The following is an 8,442-nucleotide window of genomic DNA, read 5'->3' on the forward strand; positions in this document are numbered from 1 at the left end:
TGCATGAATGCGGTCCTCGGATTTGCTCATTCAAAAATTCAAGTAGAATTTGGGAAAACTTTACCTACAAACCTAAAGAACCTAAAGTAGCCTAATTATGAAACTGGGAATCTCTTCAAAATAAATTATAATAAACATACATGACCATAATGACTCCAGAAACAGGAAAGTTACTTTTTGTCAGAATTACGATTCAGCCTCAGTGACAATCTGCATACTGTATTACTCCCTGATGTTACTGTCAGGGCCTTAGAAACTTGTTTTCATCAAACTGGCTTCATTTTTTGCTTATGTTTCACAGTGAGACTATAACCTGGCAGGACTCAATGCATCATCAACAGCTTGACTGGCAAATGAACTGAATGTGCAAAACACAGAGTGTTGCCTGTTGCCTTTTCTAAAGCGTGCCTTAGCTACAGCACATAGAAGAGATTTAAACAGCTCTGAAGTACAAAGCATTTATGTTGGAGCTCTGCACGACCTGCTGGTGCCAACTGGCTGTGATTTCTTGGGCCACATGAGGTTTGTTCTACCAGATTAAATTCAATAAGTGATACAATTATGACACATAACTTAAAGATTCAGAATGAGAAGGAAAAACTTCCTTTTACTGCAGTACACACAAGTTTTTCTTTCTCATTCTGAATCTCCACGGGTGCTGAACACACTGAACATTTTAATAATCTGGTTAATAATTGGCTCAAATAATAATCTTGTGTTTATGTTTCATCTTTACACAATGTAATCCCCACATATGAAATGGTATAACCTCTAAATAATGTGTGAGGGATAAATTAGAGTCTGGAAGTGAGACAAAAAAAATTGGTTCTTGTCATTCATCTTCAAACGGAATTTAATTTGACCTGCAAAGATAGAAATGGGGAGCCTGGACAGCCTTGTTTTAATCACTCTATTGAGAAAGCTTTACTGAGCTATTTCATCTAACGCTCTCCACTCAAAGAGAGAACACTGTAAAATCACGATCAATGCATCAAAGACCACATAGAAAACAGGGAATAGTGCAGTATTAGTATGGCAGCTATATCTCTAATTTATTAAATATGCATTAAGTAATTTTGCTATTCATTTGTTTTTATTTCTTATCCGGTTTACTATAACGCAAAATGCATAATTCGTAGCTAAGTAAAAGTAAATAACATTTGTTGCAGAAAGATACATAAAGGCAGGTGTTTTGGCGTGGTTGATGACGTCACTGGGAGGTATAAAAAAAAGCAAAGGCTTGGTCTCCTGCTCCATTCACGTTTTCTCTACCAAGAAGAACAGAATCCCATCCATCATGAAGAAACTGTGCGTCGCAGTCGTCGGAGTTTTGCTGCTGGCTTTCCATCTCACATCACAGGTCAGTTTGATCCGTGCCTCCTTTTTTTGTTTTGTTTCTATCCAATCCAATCCAACTTTATTTATATAGCACTTTTAAAAACAACAAGTTGACCAAAGTGCTTTCCAATAATAGAGTAGAATAAACAATAAGATATACAATGAATAAGATTAACAAGGTAGAAAGATTAAGAATGATCAACAGCTGACTAAAAACTGACTACAAACTGACTCTGATAATACTCCTAGAAAGCCTTTGAAAAAAAGTGTGTCTTTAAAAGTGATTTAAACATTTCTAAATACTTTCACCAACCTTTTAGGTTAAGCTGGGAATCAACTGTGGCCAACGGAATTTGTTTACGCATGAAACGCTGTAATGGCGCAGATGAGCTAAATGTTCAATTAGGGATCGAGGTTAAAACGTTATGCTTGGAGTGCATCTACGATCTCGTAATTTTAGGGGAAAAGTCATGAATATAAAAATCAGTTTGTCCCCTGCAGAACAGACGGCGGCAATAAGGATACAATGGCAAACTTCTAGAAGTTTCGGGCTAGGTCTTGAACAGAGGCTTTAAAGCGTTTATCTTACTTTTTTTTTTTCCAAATCAAAATGGAAACGAAATGACTGAATTTTGATTAACTTTCTCCCTCGCACGTTAAATCCTAGTTTAAAAATGAAATCACTCGGACTGAATCATCTTAATTAAATACAAATGTGTTTCAGGTGGCCCTGGCGAATAACGCCACGAATCCGGACAACACAAACATCACCACCCCGAGCTCCACGGGGGCTTGTTGTGGGGCTACCGCCGCCTTCATGGTGCTGCTCCCCCCGCTGGCTCTGACCGCTCTTCTCCTCCACCGGTCCTGATTGAGTGGACTGACCGCGCTGGACACAAAAGCCAGCACAGGTTACACTGTGGATCCAGTGCTGGCTTAGTCTTAATACACTAATCTCTCAATCCACCCACCCCCTCAAAAACAGCCAAAAACGCGTTTTGGAATTACATTTCAAGTGCTGGGTGGGAAACTTGTCTTAAAAGGCGACGCTCACTTTCAAGCATTCTGCTCCTTCTATTGTCTGTACTGGCTCTGCAAGGACTCTGAAAACTACTTTGGCACCACACCGGCCCTTTTACTCCTGCGTGCAGTGGGAGAACACCTCAGACTCGTGTAGTGACCGTCTTTGATTCTGGTTTCATTCGCCTGAACGTGATTTGTAAATGAGCTAAATTGTGACCACTGTACTTTCAGGGTGTGACTTGAACTGTTTATTTTTATGTAGATTAAATAAAGCTTTAAAATGTGAGACCACATGACTGACCATCTCTTTCCTGCTTAAAGTTTTCAGTGTAGACTATAGAGCCATCAAATTAAAACCGAATAAAGCTGGGGAGGCTGAGAATGAAGAGAATCAGATAAAGGGCCCACAACTGATGCAGCTCTGCTTCAAACTCCAAGGCTCTTACTTGGTTTTGGATGAAGGGGAAAGAATACGCTGAAGAGGTGTGGCCTAATTCTCAACTGGCTTTAGCTGCGAGTTTATTTCGGTTTGGTTAAAGCACAAATTACATCTGGAGTGTGTGGAGTACTGACATTTCAGAAGTGGTTTTCTTCATCCACCACAATCTGGCAACAGTCTTACAAAGCAAGACGTTGGTGGCATTTTAATAACTGACCAAGAGCAAGTAAATAAATGAAGGGCTGCCAAGGCCTTCCTCCACCTATTGCAGGGGCTTAGCCATAAAGGAGCCGCCTGCTTATCTGTGAAGGTCGGTGGCTGGATGGAATTCACCTGAGACCCCCCCCCCCGATTTGTGTGGGGATTTCCCCCTTTGATCACGAGACAAAGGCCGCATTGTCCAGCTCATTCTCTGCTAAACTCAGATCAGGACCTACTTCAGGTGCTGCAGCTTCAACTGCATAAGCATTTTTCCTTGATCTTCACATTTTCTCATCTTCCTGCTTGATAATCCGAAACCCAAAGAGGCCACATTCACCACCGAGGTGTGACCCCTTAAGTCTCTCATCCTCCCATTTCTTACCATCTGGAACAAAAGCAGAAACCTGAGTTCAGGTAAAGTGTTTGGTCACTTGTGGGAAAGGTGGGTGAGGGTACATGAAAGAAGGGAGAGGGGGGAAAGGTGAAGGACAAGTTTCAGAGTTGAGCCACTTCTCCTGTTCCCAGGCTCTTTCTGAGCAGCAATGTGCACTCAAAACTTGAATGATGAAACAAATGGAAACCTTTGAGGCTGAAAAATGACAAAAACGCATCAGGACTCAAAGTACTGCTGTTCCTTCAACAACCGGCTCCAAATGTGAGTCTTTTCCCATAAACCCCCATGTTTAAATGTCCAATTTTAGAGCAGAATTAAACATGTTTACAGCCTGGAACAAAAACAAGGTTTTGGTCTTTGGCTTGTTATATATGATGTTAACATTATTAATTTGTAACGTATCTTTAAGCATCTTTTGTTTAACTCTGTGTGTTGAATACCAATTGTTGGTAAGGTTTGGAAAAGAGTTACCATCAGGCTGACAAAGAAAAGCAGGAAGTGAAACAGTGCAGATGATATCATCAGTGTGATGGCTGCTCTCTGAAGCATGGATTTACTGTTAAAAGTAAGTGAAATTGATACATGTAGGGCTGTAAGTACTTGGACATTGACTCGATTTTTGTCATTTTTCCCATTTATACCTCCACATTGGATTTAAAATCATGCAATAGGTGATTGAGTAACTGAAAAGATCGGATCAGATCAGCAGTTATTGTCTCGCTTGGGAGAAATTTATCTTGGACAAAGAGGGGAAACACGTCATATAAGATAGCACACATACATTCAGTTTCACCAAAAGCCCGCTCTACTGGTTGGATGTCATGTTTCTGACTTGGTCATTGAAGAATATCCCATTTCTTTGTACCAAGAAACTCTTGGGTTGCTTTTGCAGCAGGAGTTGGGTCATTATCCTTTTGCCCCATGAAGCACTATGAGATAGGTTTTGCACAAAACTTTTTTAATTTTGTGCAACACATTTTAAAAACTGGAATGTTAATGTAATTATGTTAAAAAAATACACATACTCTGTTCTGGGTGGACTCTGTGATTACTTTTCTTTTACATGCTGTGAGAAGTGACCAGCCTGATGAGTGAAAGTCTTCCTTGTGGAAGTAGGTTTTCCAACCATCTTTTAAACAAGGCATTTCACACCACAATACAACTGCATTCTGGCAGAGAAAAGCCCCTCAAGCTGGGCCTTAAAAGTGGCAACAGATATGAGAGCTAGATCCCAGGAACAGAAGGGCTTCACCCACAGTTTGAGCAACCACACAGCCGGCCCAGCTCTTCACCTGAAAAAGAAACCAGCAGAGGGATAATGGTATGATTTGCTATGCAGTTAATTGCACTAATCCAAAACCAAGAAGTTTTTTTTTGCTAAATAAAATTCTAGTATTTTATTTGGATGTTACATAGCAATAATTCAGAATAAGAATACTTTATTAATCCCCGAGGAAATTATGTAGTGGTTGTGGTGCTTGTGTGATGCACCCATATTGTGTAAAAATGCAGTTTACTTAAAAAATAGATAGTGCTAGTTGATAACTTAGATTTCCACTCATTATACTAAATGTGGTCACGTCTCTCTTAATAAAGAAAGAAATAATCGTGGCAGCAGCCCAGCAAATTGAGACTTCAAAATGTGAGTCCACAAAACAATTGATGGCCCAGTGGCTAAATCAGTGTTTTATATACAGTCTGTTGGTGACTCACCAAGCCACCTTACAATATTGTATTTCTGAATTTGATATTGACCTATAAAATGTCCCCTCACTAAAAATATTAACCAGAAAATAACATACTACACGAAAACCATAGCCATACAACCTTAAACCACCATTTAACAGCGGTGTGCGATATTTACAGACAGGCAAGCAAGTGCTTCCTCCTCTCACAACCAAATAAGTAAGTAAATAATAAAATGAAATAAACTGTTCCTTATATTCTCCAGTCTTTAAAAAGAAAAATTGGTTAGATATTTCCTATATTAGTAGACAATGCCGAGTGGTGGATAATTTTTTAGAACCACTGCTTTAGCAATAAAACACTATGCAAACACTAGGCCAAACATTCTTACCTTCTTCACACACAATGCGGTCCTGTGACCATGTGTAAGAATAAGATACCACCCTTTCAACTCATTCATAATAGTGACTGCCACATCTTATTGGACTATTGAACTTCACACGTAATGGGCACGAGACTTTAAAAAAAAGCTTTCTGTCGTGCTTTAGAAGGTTAAAATATATTTTTATGCATAATTAGTGACATTTGGTAAAGAACAGAAGAGGTACACATATGAAGCTATATTTATTCTTCCTCTGAGCCCCCAGCAGCATTATAAACACCCTCTAGTGTCTGGATGTGGAATACTGCTGTATAATAACCAAAATTTATGATAGTTTAAAAAATTGTTTTTTTGAAAAAAGTCAACTTTGGTTTAATATTTAACTTAATTAATTCGATTATTTTCATTCTAATCTTACGGATAAAACTAGAAACAAAAGTACAGCTCCATTCAGTATTTTCCAATGACACCACAAAAATGGTTTGCCTTTACCATTTGACTCAGGTAAGGTTTCTGATTAAAAACAACTAATGGTGTCATCGTGCCCTCTAGTGGTGGCGAGCTTTATAAAACAAAACAAAACAAAATACAGCATGCCTTTTAATATCGCTTTCACACGATGCAAGAGATTACGCTGCAGTATACCCACAATACAAACTTTAGGGGTGCCTGTTTGTATATTTTTCTAATAACCCTAACCCTATTTCCTAATTTATTCCTGAAGTTGGCGAAGATGAACTGATTAAAGATCTTATTTTAAGTCTGTTGTTTTCATTATTTGTGTTGTTATTCACATTTTCATTTTAGGATACATGAACCTCATCTAAACAATCTGACAGGTCAAATGTATCATTAAGAGTGTAAAACATTAGCAGAAATGAAAACTTGAAGTTCCAGTTTATAGTACAATTTAAAGTTTAATATTGATCTCCACTATCCCATGTCCAGTTCTGCCTCATTAAAGGATGTAGAAACTTGGCACAGCAACAAGTATATAAACACTGCTGTCTAATGATGCTAATGCTAATTTTAGTGCATGTCACGATAAAATTCAATACAGTGTAAATACAGGCAAGCTTTTAGGAGGGCTAAATCACTAATGTTACGTAGTTACGTTACTTTGAATACAGTTTTGCAATTTATGGTGTAATTTTGATGTTACAGAAGGAAAGAGGAAATAAGCTATGCGTCATTTTCGGTTACAAAAGGTTTTTCTCCCGATCTTATACTGTGATTACACATATTTTTGAAGTTTAATCATCATAATAATAAATGTGATATATAAGGTGCAAAGAAAGAGGTCCTGTTTGTGACTCTCCTGTGAATGTACAAAATCCTATACCATGTGATAACAACACTAACCAACACAGTCACGTGTTCTCAGTTTGCTCAAAGTTAAGTCTCGCCAGAAGAAACTGAAGAAATTATTAAATTAGTCTTAGCCCCGCACTTAAATGAGATTGAAATGATTATATTTATTTTCTATTTCCCATTATCTGACGTGCTGTGATGCAGGGGTGATTCTAGGATCAGAGATTTTGGGGGTGCTGAGCACCCAGAGAACTGCCCAGCCAGGCAAGATAAACTTTACTCGTCACAATGAGACTTCTTCCCCGTCTCTGTCAGTCCTTGCATCCTTAAATGTCTCCAGTTGTCCCAAGTTCCCTCTGACTGTCTCCTTGGTGCATTTAAACCCCTGTTCCTCCCTGTCCTCATCGTCTGTTGTCTTCATCTCCGTTATCAGTCATCATAATTTTACCATCTCTATGCAAGTCTGCAAATTTCTTTATTAAATCATAAGATTCTTAAATTCATCAAGTCTCTCTGTGCCTGGGTCCTCGTCACAAAACATGACATCATTGTTTTGTACATTTTAATAGTGAGTAAGAAGTAAACTGAGTGCATTTTTTGGACAGAGATTCACTTTTGATGTGTATGTATAATACAATACAGATATATGAAAATACACTCCAAAAATAGAGTCATTGAAATGTACAAAATATTGATTAAAAAAAAAGATAAAAATGGAGGCAACTTTGCCTATGGTACAATGTATGAAAATATCTTTACTGCAGATACTACTATGGCTCTGCAGATTTATTTCTTTTATTTTAACCTATGTGGCCTCACCTTGAAGTTGGCAAATCTGTCTATCACTTTTTGGTGGTCAACTCTCTCAAGCAGTTTAACAGTTCGTTTTGCCTGTCACTATTCCCTGTCTGTTTTCCTACCTGGTTCTTCCTGACCTTGCCCTTTCTCCTCACGTTCCCCTCTTTCCTCTCTCCCTCTTTGGACTGACAATCATACACAAATAGATTGTATTCAATTAGATGAAAAAATTACATTAATATGAAAAAAAAATACTATTAAGATCACTAATAAATAACAAAAATCCTCTCTCAGTGTACTTTCAACCAAAAGGCAAATAACCAAACCACATGTACATCTAATAAAAGATATAAATATTGAAACACTGATCCAACATTATCCTTTATTGACGGATCATTTGTTCTTACACTTTTACCTGAATGTGGCTCCTGGGTTTAATGTCGGCACATATGACAAAATAACCAGCTTCTCTCATTCCATTTAAAACAGGACAGTGGTAACAACTTTAGGCTATGGACAATTTTAAGTTTTAGATTTTAAATAGGCTGTATACATTTCAATGGGAGCAACAGGGCGGTCAAATGTTGCTGATTTTACTACAGAGCAGGACGGATTGTAGGGTAGAAAACATCGTGAAAAACACGTTTCCAACACTGCAGGTTACCTGGGTGAATCAGCTAAAAAGAAACATGGTCTGACTCCTACCTAACTATATAAAGAGTAACTGAAGGTTAAATGCAGCTAATATGTCCTGTTTTAAGCCAGGCACTTACACCTCCACTCCGCTGTGTCTCAGCCACCATCGCTCTGGCAGCAAGAGCGCCAGAGCCAGAGTAGGGGAGAGGCGAGCTGGAACAAACCATTTTGGGA

General features: G+C 38.3%; 1 long non-coding RNA gene across 1 annotated transcript; it reads left to right on the forward strand.

The window, feature by feature from the left end:
• Positions 1-1,222: 1,222 nt before the first annotated feature.
• On the forward strand, positions 1,223-2,649 carry LOC102211093 (uncharacterized). The gene is made up of 2 exons (XR_311619.1): positions 1,223-1,360; positions 2,063-2,649. It is a non-coding gene; the product is annotated as an uncharacterized LOC102211093 (long non-coding RNA).
• Positions 2,650-8,442: the final 5,793 nt, after the last annotated feature.

This window comes from Pundamilia nyererei, unplaced genomic scaffold, assembly GCF_000239375.1.
Source record: "Pundamilia nyererei isolate P.nyererei 1_Seehausen unplaced genomic scaffold, PunNye1.0 scaffold00029, whole genome shotgun sequence".
Lineage (NCBI taxonomy): Eukaryota > Metazoa > Chordata > Actinopteri > Cichliformes > Cichlidae > Pundamilia > Pundamilia nyererei.